The 22,967-nt window shown below is 34.1% G+C and overlaps 1 long non-coding RNA gene across 2 annotated transcripts in view; it reads left to right on the top strand.

The window, feature by feature from the left end:
* The first annotated feature begins 20,083 nt into the window (after positions 1–20,083).
* LOC309863942 overlaps positions 20,084–22,967 on the top strand; it is a 67,840-nt gene continuing 64,956 nt past the window's right edge. Inside the window, exon 1 of one of the 2 annotated variants that reach the window (XR_014311309.1) lies at positions 20,084–20,146. This is a non-coding gene — a long non-coding RNA (uncharacterized lncRNA). The remainder of the gene's footprint in view (positions 20,147–22,967) is intronic. The other variant, XR_014311310.1, reaches the window with a different exon arrangement.

Below are 22,967 nucleotides of genomic sequence, written 5' to 3'. Positions count from 1 at the left end.
CTATGAATCTGTCTAAAATTGATGAATAAGAAATACCTCATTGTGAAATTATCCTCCCTAGATTCCCATTATGAGATTTCAAAAGGTAATTTTATTCTTCATTTGAGCAATTGATATATTTTTAGAACTTTATGTTTAGAGCTTCTGGTTAAATTTGGAAATTTAGCAGTATTCATGACACCAAAATACTTTGTCAATGTTTGTTTTATAAATTGTCTAAAGCAAATAGCAAATGTAACTCTTACAATTCCATTTTTCTGTATAGAAATAGAAATTTCTTTAATCCAAATTTGATTAAAAGTTATTTACAAGGAAAGATTTAACCCTATCTTTGAAAACAAGTACAGCCCATTTTGAATAATGATATGTTAATTAAAATAAAATTGATTGAATCTGACATTATATATTTGCTAGTACTTCAATTTTAGCCAGGAGAAGAATGACTATGCTTTAGTATTCAAATGCCACCTTCATGTTTAAATTCATTGCTGTGCTGTGGGAAGAGAAACAACAGAAGCAGCTGTCTGCTTCCTCCACATTTAGCCATAAGTTCAATAACTCCGAGAATAGGCAGGATTAGATACTGTCAAACACAGTTGCCCAATTCTGTGTTGCAGATTTTTTTTTTGATATTCCACTATAGAATTGTAAAATGTTGTAATATGTAAAATATGCAAACATTTCCATTTGCAAGTCACAATGAAAATATAGAAGATAAACAGGTTCTATTTAGCTTTGTAGATTTCCTAGTTGAACTCATTTACCAAAGAAAGATACTATTTTTATTAATAATGGAATCAGAATTTATTAACAAAAACAAGTTTCCAAACATAGTACTTATAGTACTCACTCTTAATCAGTGAAAAAATTTTGCTAACATTTTCACCTCTGCTTATTGGATATTGTCCCTTCTTTTTTATATTATGCCAACAGACCACAGTTGTCTTCTAGACATTGAGTTCAAACTGATTATGTAGTTAAACCATTAACATTGTTAGCCCAGGAGCATGCTTAAAAATATTACATTAGAAATATCCTCACAGTCATTACTTCAGGGCAATTTGGGAACTATTTTCAGCTCAGATCCAAACTGAAAATTATCTTTCTTAACAAAAAGTTAAGTTTTAGAATACTCTTCTGACCAGCAGAAGAGCATAAGTCCAGAAACAGACAAATGCAAAGACGACATAGAAGGACAGACAGAAAAGAGCCAGATAAATGAAAGAGAGAAGTTGTATTGGGCTATTATCAATATTATGAATAGCCCAATACAAATGCTATTGCCCAATACAAATATTATTTACAAATGTTATGACAAATAGAGTATATCTTTTTTCTTAACACTCATTATCTTTTTTTAATTTACTCAATTTTTACATAAAACAATCTTAAAAAGTCCTGTAAACTATCTAATGTGGATTCTCAACATTAGGAATATGTGAACTGTATCTTAAGAGGTCTTATTGAGTGCAGCTTGGTGGTTCTGAATAATCTCTGCACTTTTTAGAACTTTTGTTTGGGCTTAGCCTGCATTACAGTAAGGGGAAGAAGGAGTGGATATGAAATTTTACTTTCCTTTCAGTTTTTGAGTAACTATCCCTCCTCCTGCATATGCATTCAGGCTGAATTTGTGTATACACCAAACCTGCATCTAGGAGAAACATTGTCTTTGTGCAATGAGCAGTGTAGAAATTGGAGTAACTAGATAATCCTTTACAATGGTAGCTCATTCCCAGAAACAGTCTCAGGTAGGAGCTAGGTAAAAGAAGGCTATAAATGAACAGCAACTTCTTTCAAGATATGTCTCCAAAGGCAAAGGAAACAAAAGCAAAAATGAACTTTTGAGACTTCATCGAGATCAAAAGCTTCTGCACAGCAAAGGAAATAGTCAACAAAAATGAAGAGGCAACCCACGGAATGGGAGAAGATATTTGCAAATGATAGTACAGATAAAAGGTTGATATCCAGGATCTATAAAGAACTCCTCAAATTCAACACACACAAAACAGATAATCATATCAAAAAATGGGCAGAAGATATGAACAGACACTTCTCCAAAGAAGACATACAAATGACTATCAGACCCACGAAAAAATGTTCATCATCATTAGCCATCAGGGAGATTCAAAGTAAAACCACATTGAGATACCACCTTTCACCAGTTAGAATGGCCAAAATTAGCAAGACAGAAAACAACATGTGTTGGAGGGGATGTGGAGAAAGGGGAATCCTCTTACACTGTTGGTGGGAATGCAAGTTGTTGCAGCCACTTTGGAGAACAGTGTGGAGATTCCTCAAGAAATTAAAAATAGAGCTTCCCTAAGACCCTGCAATTGCACTACTGGGTATTTACCCCAAAGATACAGATGTAGTGAAAAGAAGGCCCATCTGTATCCCAATGTTTATAGCAGCAATGGCCACGGTCACCAAACTGTGGAAAGAACCAAGATGTCCTTTAACGGATGAATGGATAAAGAAGATGTGGTCCATATACACTATGGAGTATTATGCCTCCATCAGAAAGGATGAATACCCAACTTTTGTAGCAACATGGACAGGACTGGAAGAAATTATGCTGAGTGAAATAAGTCAAGCGGAGAGAGTCAATTATCATATGGTTTCACTTATTTGTGGAACATAACAAATAACATGGAGGACATGGGGAGATGGAGAGGAGAAGGAAGTTGAGGGAAAATGGAAGGGGAGGTGAACCATGACAGACTATAGACTCTGAAAAACAACCTAAGAGTTTTGTAGGGGTGGGGGGTGGGAGGTTGGGGGAACTCGCTGGTGGGTATTAGGGAGGGCATGTATTGCATGGAGCACTGGTGTGGTACAAAAACAATAAATACTGTTATGCTGAAAAGAATAAAAAAGGAAGGCTATAAATGTTACCTAGACACAAAAGCAAGAAACAAATAAATGCAAAGGAAACTTTGCTCTTCTGTTAATTGTTTTCAAATCAAGGGCATTATAGGTGGCCATGTGGTAAATGAATGACAGTAAAAGGAAAATGTTGGGAAGTTTAGCAGAGTACAGCATCAGTTATTATTAATCTGATGAACTTTTCACTTGTAACCTTTGAAAGTGTATTACCATAAAGTGAAGCATGGGAAAAAAAAATCCTGTAGAAGACATTTTTAGGATTTAAAGTGTACAAAGATGGGCAACATTAACAATTTGAAGTCCTATTAAATATTTCATGGTTAAGAATTCTTAATGAATTATATTACAGTTAGATTGACATTCATAGTTACTTTTTTAAAAAGATAAAATGAGTGCTACTGAAAGGTTTTTTTTTAATTACATTTTTAAAAAAATTATGATGCTATATTAAGGAATTTTATAGAAATTACTTTGGTAGGGTACTTGTAACTCCTATTAATTTAGTTTCTTTTCAACTTCTAAGCCTTTATTTTAGTATTTGCTTATGCAAGGCTAACATCTGTATAAGAAAAAGATATTTTAACTATACTAAACACAATATCTGAGGAAGAATAAAGCTGTTACAAAGATTCCTGGAAGATTTCTGCTTCTGAACATGATGGAATAATTGGGACTGGACTTGCCATTCTCCCATGAACATCTACAAAACCAAGCATAATAGATGATACATCCATGTCCAAATATGAGACAACAGGCCACATGAACTATGGTTCCTAAGATAAAGGAAAGAAATATGATGATCCCTATGATTGCCCCAGCTTTCTGCCTACAGGCAGAGTCTAGACCACAATGCAGAAAGGAAAAAGCAAAACAAAACATAACAGTAATTCTGAGTAAAAGACACAGAGGGCAGAGCTTGGGGAGGTGGCTGTAATTTAGAGAGCATGGTATTAGAAAAAAGGGAGCTATGCAGAGATAGAGCTCCCAAAAATCTGTAAAAGTGTCTGCTTGATCCTACTGTGAAATACTAAGCAAAACTTATATAAGGATGAACTCCATGAGGTCAGGCAGTGTCAGATACGTAGAAACTAAACAATTCCCAGACCTCATTCAGGTCTGGGAGTTGGTTAAGTCTGACCACTCAGACTTCAGAGTCTTTACTCAAGATGGGATAATTTGGATATATGAAACAAGTTACACCTTAGCAGCACGAATGTGCTAGTATTCTAAGATAGATACTCCCATGATCCAATCTTCCAGGGATTCATGATCTTTTCCTCTTAAGTGTTAGCAGGACATAGTGAGGTGCTTATAAATTATCAAATATAGCAAAAAATATGGTGAAATGTTACTTCTTAGATTAAATTAGAAAACAATATGGCTTAAATCTTACTTGCCTCCTCTCTTGCTTTCTTTTTGGCTTACTCTAATAGAAGCTAGCTGCCATTGTGAGCTGTATTATGGATAAGATCAAGTGGCAAGGAAATAAGAAAGAGCTCCAACCAATACCTTATAAACAACTGAATCTTGTGAACAACCACGTGAGAGAGTTGAGAGGAGGATTCTTTCACAGTCAAGTTTTAAGATAACTGCACCCCTGGCTGACACTTTAATTATAACGTTATGAGAGGCAGTAAGCCAGGAGAATTCGTGCTGGGATTCCCATTCCATGGACACTGTAAGGTAATGAATGTGTATTCTTAAAAGCTTTAGTGCTTTGGCACAATTCTTTATATAGCAATAGCTAACTACCCAGATGTAGGAAGCTACCAGAATAAATATCTAAATACAGATAATTAATACAGGGATAAACTAGCCTTAGATTAAAAACTACTGTAGACTGTTAGCAGAGCTGAAAACAAGCCTTGAAAGGACCAAACTGATTAGCAATAACTTACACATCAGCAGATTAAAGTCAATTTCCCTTAAAGGAAGTCAACAAAAGCTAGCATTCAACCATGTAAAATTCACAATATCTAACTTCTAATCAGGAATGTCTAACTATGTGAAAACACAGGAAAATATCCATAAAAGGAAGAAATTTCAGCAAAACAGAAACAAATAAAAAAATGACAGCAATCATAGAATCACTAGATAGGACTTTAAAACAACTAAAAAAAAATATGCTCACGCCTTTAAAGGAAAACATGAACAACATGATGACAGAAATTAGAGATATACATGAAAGGGCCAAATGGAACATCAGGAGCTTTGTATATCTCATACACTATGTGAAATTAAGACTTTATTGTATACTTCAACAGAAGACATGGCACTGTGGGAAAGAAGATCTGCGAACTTGAAGATGTGGAAATAAAATTTCTCTAACATGAACCCCCCTAGGAAAAAATATACAAAGACTAAAAACAAGAATATAAACAGTGATTCTGGGACCTGTTATACTACTTCATTGTCCTAGGTGTCAGTAATACCAAACTGTCTAATAATATGTAACTGGAATTCCAGGAAGAGTATTGGGAAGCAGATAAAAGTTAAGGAAAAGGCCAAGATTTTGCCAAATTTGGTAAATAATAGTTATATGTCACTCACTGGAAGTTTTAATGAGTCCTGGTTTGGCTAAACACCAAGAAAAAATGCCTAGGCATATCATAATCAAATTGTTAAATGCTAACAATAAATGAAAATCTCTTACACAAGTCAGAGCAAAAGTCAAATTATTTAGATCAAAGAGGCCAGAAAATAATGGCCTAACATCTTCAAAGGGCTAAGAGAAAAATTTGTCAATCCAGAATTTTATACCCAGTAAAAATGTACTCCAAAAAGAAAGGTAAAATGAAATTTTTTTAAACAAACAAAGACAGATTTTATCACTACTTGACTTGTACCACAAGAAGTATTTTAAAGAGTTCTTCAGGTGAGTGGATACTGATGACAAAGGGAAACTTGGATTTATTAAAATTAATGATGTTGGGAATGGTAAATATATGAGTAAATACAATGCTGAGTCAATATGCCATTCTTATTTGAAATATCTATAAAGATATATGGATTTTAAAACAAATGTAAAAATATATATATAATGGTGTTTTCATATATATGTAGCATATGTTATAAATCACATGTATGAAAACAAAAGAAGAAAGAATGAGAAGTTGTAATTATATTATTGTATTTTTTTTTACATTTTATGTGAAGCAGTATAATATTATTTGAAGGCAGAGTGCAATCAGTTAAAGACACATACAAAAAACCCTACCACATCAGCAAACAATAAAACAGGAAGCCATTGCTATAAAGCAACAGAAAAAATAAAAAGGAATATGAAAAAACAAGAAGTCAAGAAGAGAAAGGAAAAATAGCAGAGGTACAAATATAAAACAAATAACACAATGATAGCTTTTAACTTAATATCTATAAAGACTCCAAGTAAAAGGGAGAGATTATCAGACATATAATAGCATGACCCAATCATATCCTTTCTATAAGAAATGCATTTCAAGTGTCAAGACAAACAAGTTTTATAATAAATACACAATAAATAGGGGCACCTGGGTGACACAGTTAGTTAAGTGTCAAGTTCTTGATTTCAGCCTAGGTTATCATCTCAGGGTCCTGAGATATGGCTCCATGCTCAGCAGGGAGTCTGCCTCTCTTCTTCTCTCTGTCCCTCCCCCCCTCCACTTGCCCATCCTCTGTCTCTCTTTCTCTCAAATAAATTAATAAATCTAAACAAATACATAATAAATATAAACATATATCTATATGTCATATATCACTAATAATAAGAAAGCAGACATACCTATAGTCATACCTGAGAAAGTAAACTTTAAGACAAGGAATTATACCTGGAGAAAGATATTTCAAGGCGTAAAGAGGGAAATTAATTAACATATACAACCCAAACTGTGCATATTTCCAGTAAGAGAACTTCAAAATGCACAAAGCAAAAGCTGACTGAACAGATGAGCAAAATAGAAAAATCTACAATTTTATGTGAAGTCTAGAAATCTTTTTCTGTAACTATAAAAAAGACTTAATCAGTGGTACTAAAAAATAGAAGTTAATTGATATTTATGGAATTTTCTCTTCAGCAATAGCAGAATAAATATTCTCAATAGCATATGGACGATTCATCAAGATGGACCCTATGCTGGAATATAAGAAATGTCTTAATAAAATTAAAAGATCTGAAACTATAAAGATTATATTTGGATTTAATGGAATTAAATTTTTAATTGACTGCAGAAATTTATCTATAAAATTTCCCCAAACACTGACATTAATCAACCTACTTATAAGTAACCATAAGTCAAGGGGAAGTCACAAAGGTATTAGAAAATATCCCAATTGAATAAAAATAAAAACATAACATGCCAAAACTCATGAAATACAGCTAAAACAACTCTTAGAGGGGAGTGTAAGACTTTAAATCATTATATTAGGAAAAAAATCTGAAATAATCAATATTAGCACCTAAAGAAATGAGGAAAAGAAATAAATTAAATTCAAAGTTAATAAAAAGAATAAAATAATCAAAATAACAATCAAAATAACTGTGGGAATCAATGAAATAGAGGACAAGTAATTAAGAGAGAAAAACCAATAAAACCAAGAAATTTTTTAAAAGGTCAAAAATCAGTAAACTTCTGGCAAAACTGATAAAAACCAAAAGAGTAAAGAAGCAAACTATCAATATTAGGAATGAAAGGAAGCTTCAGATTTTAGAGATATTAGCAAGACAGTAGGTAATGTTATGAACAATTTTGTGCCAATACATGTGATAACTATATAAAATTTTTAAATTATTAGAAAGGCATAAATTAAATCATTTAGGTAAACCTCTAAATGATTAATACAATATAATTAATATATTCTGTATTATGTTGCATCATGGAAAAATAGTGAAAAGTCAAAATATTTTTTGGCATTAGTAACTATGATTAATTCCCTTACCCCTATCTTAATATTCTTACATTATTTTTACTAACTTTTTAGGAAGAATAATATATATGCTATTATATACATAACTGATGTTCAACATCATTATTCATTAAGACTATAAAGTACAACCATTATAAGATACCAATACATGGCCAGTCGAATGGTTGAATGAAAAAGACTGACCATGCCATGTATTGGAGAGGACATGGAACAATTGCAATTCTCATGTCTTGCTGCTGTAAGAGAATGCAGTAAAATCACTATGGAAAACAATTTGGTAACATATGCTTAGAATAAAATGTAACCATTCGGGGCGCCTGGGTGGCTCAGTGGGTTGGGCCGCTGCCTTCGGCTCAGGTCATGATCTCAGGGTCCTGGGATTGAGTCCCGCATCAGGCTCTCTGCTCAGCAGGGGGCCTGCTTCCCTCTCTCTCTCTCTCTCTCTCTCTGCCTGCCTCTCCATCTACTTGTGATTTCTCTCTGTCAAATAAATAAATAAAATCTTAAAAAAAAAAAAATGTAACCATTCTACTCCCAAGTTTATATCCAAGTGAAATAACATATATTTACACATGTTCCAGCCAGAACTAGAAAGCAACAGTTGAATTCATATTAACCCCAAAATAAAAACAAGCCAAATATCCATCAATAACTGAATGGATTAACTAATTACTATACAAACAATGGATAAACCAATGGTGAGGTCTGTAACGAAATACAACTCATGAACAAAAAAAGAATAACTACTGATAAACCCAACAACATACATAACTCTTAAAAATGTTATGCCAAGAGAAAAGAGGCTGACACAAGATTACACGTAGTGTATAAGTTCATTTGTATGAATTTCTGTAACATGGAAAAGAAATCTACAGTGACAGAAAGATGAAGCTAACCTGGAGCCAGAGCTATAGGGTGAGGATATTTACCACCAAGAGGATAAGAGGAGTGTTCTGCATCTTGAGTGTGGTGTATTCACTGTCATACCCATCAATCTGTAGACTTAAAAGGAATGTATTTTATTGTGTATATGCCTCTCCCTCTGCCATGCCCTCCATCCCCTTCCCCCACAGCTCTCCTTCACACACTTTTTCTCTCTTTCTCTAAAACAAACAAACAAACAAAAACATATAATAAAAGAAAGATATTGTACAGCCTTAAAAAATAAAGACAAGTTCATTAAAGCCTAAATCTATCTAAGTTTACACTATAGCAGATGTAAGGATCAGGATATATTTCCTTTGCTGTAGTCAGTCAAACACCATATAAAAAAAAAAAAAAAGAAAGAAAGAAAACTTAGTAAATGTGACTTTCTCTTCTGCCCCAAAATGAAGGAAGTGATAAAGGAAATAAAATTAAGATGAAATGAGTGAAAGGAAGAAATAAGGTCCTGTTCTATGGTTATAGTGTCCACCATATATAATATAATGATAAAAAAATCTCTGAATTCTGTGGAAATAAGAAAAGAGACCATTGCTTAGGTCAGTGACCTAAAGTAAAGTATGACCCATACTTGAAAATGCTTATATTTGTCTCATATATGCCCTTGGGGTGGAGTCTCCAAAGACAATAATTTAGTCAGAAGAAGTCATATGTAGCATATCTAGCCTTATGGTGATATTTGGAGCAGTGTCCCACCAAGTGGGATACATACTTGTAGGGATATGGAGGTGATATACACTGAGATTTGAAAAGAAATATGAAACTTTATATCCCTTTGATCTAAAATTTTCAAGTAAGGTTTTTAATAATATGTTGATTGAGAATTGTTTTTTTCCCAAATATGAATGGTTTTAGATAAGTTATTAGAGTAACCACTTCTTACAGGATTACATCATCCTGCTTCTCATACTTTATCTTTCTAGGCCCTGCGAGTATTTGATTTTCAATGTGAGAACACAGGTGATTCTGACATTGCATTCTGAGGGGAGACCATGAGTTTTTCTAGCCTCACAAAGAAGAAAGGGAGTTTTGTTTTTGCTTTTGTTTTTCCCACATGCAAAGCTTTCCCTTAATAGAGCACTCACTCAAAAGCCAAACATAGTGCTTTGAACCAGGACTGGTGAGTTGAGGGAGCTGGGTGAGCACACTCACAGTGATCATTTGTTTGGTGGAAGGATCTCCTATGTGATTTTTAAGGTTAATATAAGAGATTCTTCGCCCTGGGGCTTCAACTTTCTGAGTAGCTCCTTTAGCTTCCCCTTTGAGGAAATCTATCTTTCTACCCCTGATGACCAGGAATGCCCTGCACATGAACTTATTGAGTGAGAAAACAAGACAGACAGACTCATTCTCTAGAATCACAAACTTTTTTTTTTTTTTTTCAGAAAGTGGGGCAAGTCTAAAAAATATATTTTAAAGTGACAGTGAATTATTAGATTAAAATATGTACAAATCTGTAAAATTTCATTTGCTGCCTCAGTTTATTTTCACTCACAGTCAATGTTCTTAAGTGTATCAGAATCCTGGCTTTGGAGTTTCTAGAAAGAAATAATTTAGTAGAATCAGAAAGCACATTTCTGTGTTCAATAGCTGTTTACTTAAATGCAGTTTTCAGAAGCGGTTTCCCCTCATTGCCTGTATTTGCATAATGTTTACTGCCAGGAAGGTTATTTAAGAGCAGTAAAAATTGAAGTTTGGAGTGTGCTCTTTAATCAAGGCAGTGGTTACTCCATCTGGAATCAGTTGATTATTTAGAAAAGTCTAATTTGGTGTATAATTTCTATAACTTTTTGCCAATGTTATTTCTAAAATATGAAGAACACAGGTTTTGGAATAATGCTACTTTTAGTTTGGAGTATATATGCAGTCTTAGACCACTGCTAATCTGATTCAACGATGGTTATATAATTGGAGTATGTTCTTCTGCAGAAGGATGTTGTCATCTTGTCAAGCAAAGGAAGTAAGAGATTTGGAACCATGAATAAAAGACATTTTATTCCTGGCTCTACATTTACTCTTTGGAAAATCTTAGGCAAATATATCATTTCCTTTTCCATCTATAATCTAAAATGCAAATAGAGCGATGATATTGTTCATCAGACTTGAAAGAGATTTATCTTGCATTAGTTTGTTTCTCTGAAAATGAAAACACCATGCAGGATTTTAAATAGACCCTTGTGACTTCTAATCTGTCTCTTCCTACAGGGAAAGAGTTCAACCATTGTCTCCTTTTTAAATATTTTCATTTGTTTTTATTTGTAAAGATATAATATCTTACATCATGTTGCACTGATCGTAAAATTCTAAAATGAGAATTATGTCCATTTACTTAAATATACATCATCAAGTTTGTTTCCTGAAACTGGGGAACAGAGAAGTCTGCTCTACAGTTCTCACAATTGTTCATCAACTCTTTTCTCTCCATGAGGTAATGGAGCTTCTATTTGTACTGCAGTATTCCAACTGGCACCAAGGACTGCAGAGTCTGTTAGAAAGAAAGCTGATTGACCATATTTTAAAAAGAAATTTTCCTTTTTACAAATGATGAAAAGATTAGTGATTTTAAATAACAATTTTAGCCTTTATTTTTATTTTCAGAATCCTCAGGTATATATCTGATAAATTTCCTTTAATTTTCCTGTTGGGTGGCCTTCATAAAATGTTTCAGGAGATACACAGTCTTGTTCTATGTGGTTTTGCTCTGTATATGTTTACTTTCTTCATAATGGACCCAGAAAATAAAAATGTATCATCTATATGATTTCTTACTTCCAAAGCAAAGAGCTCTTTCTGAATCCAAAATCCATAAATGCATGCACACAGGTGCACACACACACAGTATCTCTCATATGGGAATTATATTCCTGAGCTACCTAGCCACCTCAAATTTCAACTTGTCATAAGATGTCCTTACTTTTCATCCAAATCAATCATCAAATATTTATTCTATGCACATATACATTAAAGGTTTTTAAGTTAGGTTTAGGGGCTATACTTACTTTGATTTTAAGTGAAAAAATACAACTTTCTACCTAAAATATACTTTTTTATATAAAATATAATCTCAAAGTAATAAGTAAACAGTCTAGAGTAGAAGACTCTTTAGAGATATCTATGCAAATTATAATAAATCTCTTTTTTTAAGAGACCTTCTGAAACTCAACTTTGTAACAAATAGATATAGTATAAACGTAGTCTTTACTTGAATTTTATGATAAATAGTAAGTAGATATTTTCTAACTTCTCTTTGCTTTACAAGTAAAAGATCGTGGATACCTTAGTTATTGAAGTCACTATCAACAGTTTTTTTTTTTTTTTAACTCAGATATTACCATTAACTGTATTTATAATTGAGACCTATATTTTCCCATTTTTTTAGATTAATTTATTTCAGAGAGAGAAAGAGAGAGGAGAGCATGAGTTGGGAGAGGGACAGATAGAGAAAACCTTTAAGCAGACTCCCTGCTGAGTGTAGAGCCCTAAGCAGGGCGTTCCAGAACCCATGAGATCATCACCTGAGCTGAAACCAAGAGTCAGGTGTTAACCTACTGAGCTACTCAGGCACCCTGAAGACTGTATTTTCAATTAAAGTTCTAACTAAAGTTTTATTAACATATCTGATATTTTGGGGGCACCTGGGTAGCTCAGTTGTTAAGTGTCGGCCTTTGGCTCAGGTCATGATCCCAGGGTTCTGGGATCGAGCTCCACATTGGGCTCTCTGTTCAGTGGGGTGCCTGCTTCTCCCTCTCCCACTCCCCCTGCTCGTATTCCCTCTCTTGCTATTTCTGTCAAATAAATAAATAAAATCTTTAAAAGATATCTGATATTTCTTTTATTTCCACAGTTGTCCTTGATGAATAGAAAGGATTCTGATAAACAGGAAGGGAAGAAAGAATCTCAAACAAACCATTCTAAGTTTTACCACTTTCTCCAATATTGGTCTTTTCATAGTATAGATTCCTACCAATTATCATGGCTATCTAGGAGTTTAATCCTTTCCAGTTCTGGCAATAAAACAATCTAGTAGTTCCCTATGAAATAAAAAAGAACACACCCTTACAGACCTGGGAATAGTGTGACTTGTAGTAGGCATGTATAATTAATATATACATATAAATGACAGTAGTTATTGTTATGACAATGGCATATATTATATATATAAAAATGATAGTAGTTATTGACAAGTACAGTTATTATTCAAATACCAGCTACATACATATGCATATCCTTTCTTCCCTTCTGCCAAAGTCCTGTTGTGAAGTCCAGTTCTCTGTTTCATTCTTAAGAGTCATTTCTCTCTTATAACTCACAATATATGCCATGAAAATTTGATTCTGTCACATAGGATTTCCTAGTGTCTCAGGCATATCTATAGATATATGAAACCTCAGTGAAAATAGAATTCACTGACTTTTGTCTGTCTTTTGCTTGATTATTTTAAAAATTAATAGTTTCATTTTTCTATTTTTATTAGTGATAAGGTGTTTTCATCATCCTAGTTATAATCATCTTTGGCATATTTTAAGGTTATAAATTAGAGTCAAGATTAATTTTGGCTCTGAAATATATTTGAACTTTGACTTATTATAATAATTAAGTTAAACAAATAATCTTTTTCAACCTGTACTGCTCATTAGCATCATCTGGGAAGGTTTTAAAATTACTAATGCCTTGACTCCCACCTTTTCTGGAGTTGGGACTTGACATTTTTTAAGTTTCTCAGGTCGCCTCAATATAAAGCCAGAATCAAGGACCAGTGAAGTAATAAACTCTATTGGTTAATCTATTGTGGGAAAGATAACAACCATTGGAATGCCATTCATCTCCCTTAATGTAATCACTTAAGTAGGTCCATATAACACTTATTGGTCAGGTCTCAAGTTGGAATTACTGTGCTCAGTTCTGAAGAGACAGAGATAAACAGTCATGGTTTCTAGCAACAAAGAAAAAATATTCTCAATGTTTCTGTAGAAATAATGTTTTCTGTTTCATTTCCCCCTAAATACATACTCAAACCTGGCTTTGTGTTTTGTATTTACTTCCACATGAATTCTAAGGGCAAGCAACATTATTTCAGATGATATGTAGCATTCTGAGTTATGTTTATGATTCACCATTGTAATACTAATATTTGCCTACTTGAACTATTTTACAGTTGACAAATACAGTTATATGGTTGACAAGAATAAAACCCAGAAACTTTTTGGACTCTGGCTTATCTGTAGTGATTAGACTGAGCAAGAAACTATAGTTGACAGTAGTTTTTTCCAAAGCTAATGTCAGAAATAATCTCTCCAACAGGTGATTAACAATAAGAAAACTTGGGTTAGATTCCCTATAAACTGCTTTCAACCTTAAAGTTCTATGATTCTAAGAATGTAAGTTATGTGCAGTCTAGACCTGACCATCCAATGCAGTAATCACTAGCCACATGTAGGTGTTTAAGGCAAATAAAATTAAATATGATTTAAAAATCAGTTTCTCAGTTGCACTTGCTAGATTTCAAGTGCTCATTAGGCACATGAAGCTAGTGGCTAAATGTATATTAGATTATGCAGATTAGAGAACATTTCCACCACTACAAGGAGCTCTATTGCATAGCACTGGTCTACACAGATTTTTTTAGAGCAATAAGTAAAATGAGTAGCAAAGCAAGAGAGAAAGTCACATGGAAGAGTCAATAATTCAGTATACATGATACTATATACAAGGAGGATAAAATGATCAGTCTTGCCCCCCTTTTAAATTATTGTATTTTATACTCCTTTTGATGGGATTTCCATCAGTTTCTCCAACAGTTTTTCCAACAGTTACAATTTCATTACGTTTTTTTTAAATTATTAATTTTTTATTTTTTATAAACATATATATAAACATATATTTTTACATTTAATCATGAAGTAATCATTGAGAAATGTCAAGATCTGCTAATATGAAGGAAGCACATACTTTTTAAATTTACCTGTTATGATCTAGATTTTAGAGTGTTGATTTCTATTTTACTAAAAACATCCACCAAAAAATTGTTATTGGGGCCAGAAGCAATGGCTCAGGAGGTGACAAAGTGCTTTTGCTAGGTTCTACCCATAAAGAAGAGGTTACAGTAATCATTTAAAATCTATTTATATTGTGCCTGAAGTTTCCATTTAGCCTGCTTCAAGCGTTTGATATACGGCTGCTCTAACCACAGAAACTGCACTCCTGTCTACAGAGTTGCTCACAGCCTGACAGTCAGATCAGGGCTTGGGCAGTGGTAAATAACACTGGTGAAGAATAGTGTGAAGAAGAGTGAGCAATGACTGTTCAATTAGAAGATCATTAAGTCACTTCCCATATACATAAATGGTTGCAAATGAGAAATTCATAGTTGCTTATCTTGTGTGTGTGTGTGTTTTAAATAGATTTTGGCCAAAACAAAATCAATGGATACACACTGAGCCAAAGAAGACTGAATTTAAAAGATGATGGTAGTGACATCTATCAGGCGATTCTTCTAAATAGAGCACACACCCACCCTCTGGTCTGTAGCTAGTTGATTATCTGTAGCAGAGGGTTTTGGCCTACCTATCATGTTTTATTCTATCTCATTGTTGGGAAGCTGCTGACTACAGGTATAAAAATGTAAATTCAAAAGCAACTGATCCTTCCCATCCCTAATTCCTGTGATTGTACCATCCCAATAAAAAGGCCAAAAGATTAAAAACTAGATGAATCACTCTTTAGTCTTTCCTGTACAATAAAAGCATCCAGGCGGCAGTGGGTGTTAAGTACCATTTTAAAGGAAGGAGTGTGAGTGGGAGAGGGAATATAATTTCACTGAAGAAGAAGCAGTCTTTGGAACTGCACCTGTCAACAGAATCTGTTTTAAAATGTTCTTGCCGACAAAGTTTAAACAGTTGAGCCAGAGGTGTTATTAATGGTAGATAATGGAAAATAATCTCTGAAAAGTATTTGCTCCTCTACTTGTTATGCACTCTCTGCAGCATTCAACCAGAGTGAGCATTTTATAATTCTCATGCCCTCATAATTTAATTATGTTGTATATTTACAGAGTTTACCAAAGGACTTTATGATGTGTTCAGAATATGTTCAGGAAGGAGATTTTGATTTGTTCTAGTTTATTTGCAGTAAAGAAAAAAATTACATTACAAATAAATTTGTCTACATAGAATAAGCAAATAGAGGCACAAACTGAATAATACATCAGTCAAGCTAAGCTCATTTGTGCTATAACAAAAAATGACTTGTAAGTCTCATTGACACAGAACATTGAACACTCAGTTGTGTATTTATCACTGTCCAGGGTCTTGTTCAGAGTCACCATCACCTGAAACCTAGACTATAGGATCAGCCTCACTGGGGACACTGTCAAACTCAAGAGAAAGGGGAAAATAACAAGGTGGAAAACGATGTGATGGCTTGGAAATCTTCTGTTTGGAAATGGCACATGTCAATTTCTATTATCCATTTATCAAAGCCTAAAGTCAATGAGGTGGAAAGGTATAAATAGTCCTTGACTGAGGATGGGGTTATATCCCAATAAGCCCACCGTGAGTTGGAATATCGTTAAGTCAAAAATGCATTTAATACATCTAAGTTACCAAATATTATAGATTAATCATAGATTAGCCTAGTCTTCCTGAAATGTGTTCAGAAAACTTACATGAGCCTAGACTTGGGTGAAATCACCTAACAAAGTTTATTTTATGATAAAGTGTTGAATATCTCATGCTATTTATTGACTACTTTACTAAAAGTGACAACAGAGTGGTTGTAGGTATACTGGTTGTTTATTCTCCTGATTGTGTAGCTGACTAGGAGCTAGGCTCACTGCCACCATTCAGTATCATAACAGAATATCCTACTGCTTATTGGTAGCCTAGAAAAATCAAAACTCAAAGTATGCTTTCTACTGAATGAGTTTTGCTTTGCATCATTGTAAATTTGAAAAATTGTAAGTCAAATCATCATGAGTTGGGTACCATATACCATATGTACAATCCTTCATAGCAAAGGGACCTATAAGAGGAGCAGCAGATATTTTGAACAGATAATATCATCCAATATACTACTCAAAATTTAGGCTGCTGGAGTCAGACAAACATGAATTCAAAACCCGGATCAACAGATTAACACCTGTGTGACAGGTAAATAAATAAAACTCTCCAAGTCTTAATGTTTATTCTATCCAATGGTACTTATTTCATGGAGTTATTGTAGTATTTAAACTAGATAAGGTGGGGGCACCTGGGTGGCTCAGTGGGTTAAGCCACTGCCTTCGGCTCAGGTCATGATCTCAGGGTCCTGGGATCGAGTCCCGCATCAGGCTCTCTGCTCAGCAGGGAGCCTGCTTCTCTCTCTCTCTCTCTCTCTCTGCCTGCCTCTCTGCCTACTTGCGATCTCTGTTAAATAAATAAATAAAATTTAAAAAAAAAAAGGGGGAAAAAAATAAACTAGATAAGGTGTATAAAAGACTTAGCATAGTTTCTGACACTTGTAAACACCCAGTGTTAGTTTTATTACAGTCAAGCTCTGTTTAAGGTTTTTTTTTTTTTTTGATGCTTTTAATTTCTTTAACATTATAATGAAATTCTCTAATATATTTGAAAACAATAGTAGTTCTAAATATTCCCTGGTGGCTAATGGAAAATGACAGAAGTTATTAGTTTTAAATGCTTCATAGCAATAAATAATGCTCCTCTATTCTTCACATTTTAGCAGGGACAGAGAAAGGGATTTGGAAAAAGGTATATGTAGTGTCTTTTTTTATTGTGGAAGCAAAAGAAAAGCTCTAAATCATTAATTATAATAAATTCTAATTCATGGGGCTCCTGTGTGGCTCAGTTGGTTAAGTGTCTGACTCTTGATTTCAACTCTGGTTATGATCTACGAGTCATGAGATTCAGTCCCATGTTGGGTTCCATTATAATTCTCTCTGACCCTTCCTGCCCCCTTCTCTCTCTTAAAAAAAAAAAAAAAAAAGTTAATAGAAAGGAAAGGAAAAAAGAATGAAAGGGAAAGAAAGAATGCACCTTTATTTCACAACTCTGTAAAAATACCGTGATTGAATTTCTTTTCTATTCTACACCCACTAATTTATTATTTTCTTGGATCTTCCTCCTAATCCAACTTCATTATCTAGAGCACCATATTAAAACAATATTTAAAAATAATTGCAAAAGAAAACATATGACAAAAGAACCTAGAGAATACACCTGGAAGTTTTGTTAAATGTTATGGAATTAGTTCTAGAAATTACTTTAGTATTAACAAATGGTAAAATTTTAATGAGCAATATTCATAAGTTCCCTCTTTCTGAAATTTGATTAATTCAAACAGCTGTTATTAAAGGTTATAGTAATAATAAAGGTGAAAGAGAATAGGATGTTTTTAAAAACAAAGGACATTATGCTCACATTTAAAATTCATAAGCAAAATTTTCATAAAAACTGGCATTTCTTTCTGCTGACATTTGAGTTGGAGTTTAGCCTCATTTCAAGGTCACTGGCTGAATGTTTAATGTGAAAAAGGTTTATAAATCAAAGTAGGCAAATACAATACTAATGAATAAAATCACCTCTTTTTAAAAAAAAAATTATTTATTTATTTGACAGACAGAGATTACAAGAAGGCAGAGAGGCAAGCAGAGAGAGGTGGGGGAAGCAGGCTCCCTGCTTAGCAGGGAGCCCCATGTGGGGCTCCATCCCAGGACCCTGAGATCATGACCTGAGCCAAAGGCAGAGGCTTAACCCACTGAGCCACCCAAATGCCCCTAAAATCACCTTTCTGAAAATAATCTTTTGGTATCCCTTGAACCACTTCCCAAACAAATCAGCAATCAAACAAAGAAAAGAAAATTTTAGCTTAGCTTTTAGAGAGAGCAGACCTTTAAAAGCATAGTATTTCAAAATAAAGCTAATTAGCAAGCAAAAAAGGAAGAGAAAACAACACTGGTGACAGTTTTATTTAAACCATTATCATTCAGTTACTCAAGGTTTGAGAAACATACACCAAAATCTACACCTGTTTACATTTAAAAAGTAGTGTATGAATTCATCTCATCTACTATATAGTATATCTCTTCCTTATATCACTCTTCCCTTCCATTCTTTCCCTGGCACCTCAGTTTGAAAGGGATCGATTTCCAAAGCTTACCTCCTATGGACTTTCTTGCCACAGCAAAGTTGTATGATGCAAATGCCTATGTAAATGCCCCACAGAGCTAGAATTTACTTCTCCCTCCTCTGTCCTGGACTCCCCTTCATTTATCTCTCTTTTCTCCACCCCTGTTCTGCTTTTCCATTTTATTTCTCTCTGCATATTTCTTTTCTATGTATCTTTGGATCTGAGAATTGAAATGAAGTCAGAAAAGTCCACTGACATAGAAACAGTGAGATAGGGGAATTGTCAATAACAGTCATAGGTACACAAGGCGAAAAAGAACAGAAAGGACCTTCTCATCCAGTGGACTGTGTAATTAGTGCAGCGCCATGAGCTTGACTTCCTTCAGGTTTCCCACACTGCATAGTGGTAAGGAGCTTTTAATATATATTTTTTAAATGCCTGTTTTCTCTCCCAAATGTAAAAATAAATGAGTAAATGAATAAGTAAATAAAATCACAAAAGAATGATCAAACACTGATACATCCTGCTTATTGAATATCAAATTCTATGCTGGTATCTAGCCACAGAAATGTGAATAAGGCATGTGTTTAAACTAAGAGAATTCTTACTGCAGGAAGGAAGTTAAATATACAAACAGCACTGCTATAATGAGTGTGCTGAACGTTTTAAAAGGATCGTGATCAGGATCATAAGAACATACAAGAGGGATAACTCATTTGTTTTTATGATTTTCATGTAGCATCTGTAAATAATACATGTGAGGCTTAATGTGTTCCTCCTTGAATAGTCTGATCCTGTGAATCATCATTTGATATAAAAAGTTTTCTATTTGGAAATAAAAATAATTTCTGTCCTCATGGATCTTATGTGTCAGTAGAAGAACACAGACAAAAAGGCAAATACTTAGATATATAGTGTATTGAGTGGTATTAAGTGCAATGGAGAAAAATAAAAACAACGAAGGCAGCTAAACAATGCACATGTGGGGGCTCCCGAGTGACTCAGTCAGTTAAGTGTCTGCCTTAGGCTCAGGTCATGGTCTCAGGGTCCTCAAGCCCCAGGTTGGGCTCCCTGCTTAGCAGAGAATCTACTTCTCCCCTCTGCTCCTCCTCCCAGTCCTGTGCTCTCTCTCTCTCTCTGTCAAGTAAGTAAATAAAAATCTTAAAAAAATAATAATAAGAAGAATGTATATGTGTTTAAACAAAGGATTGTATTCCAGGCAGAAGAAACAGCAAGAGCGAAGGCTCTGAGGCAGGAGCAAGCAAGCCAGACATGGACCAGGAAAAGCAAGGTCAGTATACCTGGAGCAGAGAAGTAACAGAGCCATGAGACAGAAGATCAGAGTTAATAGGCAGCCAGATGGGAAAGTGCTTTGTAAACCATGGAAAATAATTTGGCTCATTCTGAGCTAGCAAGAGGTAGAGATGAAGATAATAAGAAGTACTATTCTGAAGATGAACATTTCTTTGAGGAGTTTGGAATACCTTGTAATCCTAAGAGAACAGATCTGGAGTCAGTGGTGGAGCTACTGCAAAGGAAGGGTGGTACTCTGAAGCATCTGATCAATGAAATGCCAGTGTTTTTATTAAGCATGGGTGTGGTTTGTGTGACTTTGTTCTAATTGCTGGAATTTCCAAGGAGAAGGACTTAAGTGACTGTTACTATTGGTCCTCTGGGTAAAGTCCTGTTTGGCTGCTGAGAAGTGTGCTCCTAGTCGTTGGAGTGTATATTATAAGCCCAGAGATAAATGTTGGGGATGGGTCTAGTTGGCAGGATGTTATTTTTATCAATGATTTTCAAGGGAGATTCCTTATGACTAGATGTTATATATTATGGAAAGATATCTTGAAAAAGTTCTCATAAAAAGTGGCTTTTGTGGAGTTTAACAGAAACTGAGAAAAATAAAAAACAAAAGCATTGAGAGATTTCTGCCAGGGGTTTAACATAATCTGATAGCTCTCAACAGAATCACTTCAGTTGCTCTGTAAGGGAGAGGCTGAGAGGTGGGCAAGAGTAGAAGCAGTGCAAGGTCAGTGCAATAACTGATAAGAGATGGTGGCTTGAATCATGGCAGAAACAGTGCAAAAGCTGAGCAGATCTTGCATTCTGGATATATATTGAAGTTATTTATGTTCAAGTTAATATTTTGATGATATACTTCTATGACATAAATATAGTGATAGTTGATCTAATTATGTAAAAAAAAAAAAAAAAACAACAGTCCATCTTAGCAGTTATCTATTTAAGTAATTTTAATGACCAAACTGGGCTGATACTATGTGAATCAACCCAACGTTCCATATTTGATATGTTCTATGTATTCATAAGAAAACTCTCTGATATTCTTACTTCAGAGAGCTGGCATGGATAGCCAGTGGGAAAGTGAGTGTATCTGGTGAGAACCAAAATCATCTATAACAGATTACTACCTACATTAAATGACTTTAATATTTGACTGTATCTTCATATAACATATCTTCTTTTGTACTATTTTTATCAACATGACTGCTGTTCCAGGAAATAATTACCCAGGAAAATAAATATCACACAGACAGCATCAAACAACTGTTTGTCAACACTGTCCCCGAGAGTCTTGCCTCAAAAATCTTTATCTTTCTGTGTCTGCCAATCCTATGCTAGTATATCATGATCTTTACCATTGTAAATAAACCTCCATATTGGAAAATCTATTTTATACCCAAAAGCCTCACTAGTAACCCAGTTTTTCTCATTTTTCTGAGATGCTACTAATCCTCTCAAAACAGGGTTTTCCTTCACTGCAGGAAGCAATAATTTCAGTTTTGCATTATCAGCCAGTTATTTTGATGGTGCTTTCAGGAGGCCAGTATTTAATAATCTTTCATTTGGTAGTAGTGGTAGTGGCACAAATAGAAGCTTTTTAATTTTCTGCTTATCTCACAGACATTTATCCTTAAAACCCATTGTATAATTATAAAATATGGGAAAGCCACTGAGAAATTTTGAGCATGGGTATAAGATAATGTGACAGTTTTCAACAGGATCATTTGAACTGCTGTTTAGAGAAAGACTTACGGCCCTGGAAAGAAAGAGACTAAGATTTTTGTTCTGATCACATAGAAGAGTAGAGTTACTCAAGAGTAAAGTTATTCAAGTGAAAGATTGTCAGAACAGCAGGTTTGGGGAAATTAAAAGGAGCTCAGCTTTAGGTGTGTAAAAGTTTAAGATACTGAGTTGACATCCAGGTACAGAAGGTGACTAGGCAGTTGGACATTGTAGTCTGAGGAAAATACTGGGACTAGAGACAAGCTTTGATGTTTTAAGAGTATGCTGCTGCTGCTGTTGCTGCTGCTGCTTCTTCTTCTTCTTCTTCTTCTTCCCCCCTCCTCCTCCTTCTCTTCCTCTTTTTCCTTCTTTCTTCCTTTTTCAGTATTTAGATGATTTTACCTTCTAACCACTTTCTCTATTTTTATACTTATTACATTATAATTTTTATTTCTATAACAAAAACACAACACTGTTTTTATTTTGAAAAGACTTGAAATACTACAAAAATTATAAACAGTGATTATTAGGGTAGTGGAATTATAGAAGTTGTTCTCACATATACCTATATGGAGGGTAGGTTGAAGGGAGGGCAAGGTATATATATACATATATATAATTATATATAACACATTAAATTATGTATATTTTATACATAATAAATATATTAAAATACAAATATTGAATGGATGGCATCACCAAGCTACTACATATATGTGGAAAACAAAAAAGACAATCCTAAGGGACTCCAATGTTTAACAGCCAGGTAAGTAATGACAAACAGAGAAGAAAAAGAAAATACAACCAGGAGAAAGGAGGAAAACCAGAGAGTATATCTTCCAGGAAGTACAAAAAGAGTTTCAGGATGATAGAGTGATCAACTCTGACAAAGTTGCTTATAGATCAAGGAAAATGATGTCTGGAGAAATTAACACTGATTTTGGCAATCAAATGATCAATGATAATGTTAAGAGTTTTGTAGTAGAAGTAGAGGTAGAAGCCTGATTGAGCATGCCAAAGGGAATGGATTTAGCATATAGAGACAAATATTTTTTATACCTATAAACAAATATCATTCTTCCTTTGAA

The sequence above is a fragment of the Mustela nivalis genome (assembly GCF_964662115.1).
Source record: "Mustela nivalis genome assembly, chromosome: 4".
NCBI classification, from domain to species: Eukaryota; Metazoa; Chordata; class Mammalia; order Carnivora; family Mustelidae; genus Mustela; species Mustela nivalis.
Note: the sequence above shows the minus strand (reverse complement) of the source record. Positions and strands in the feature narration are given on the sequence as shown.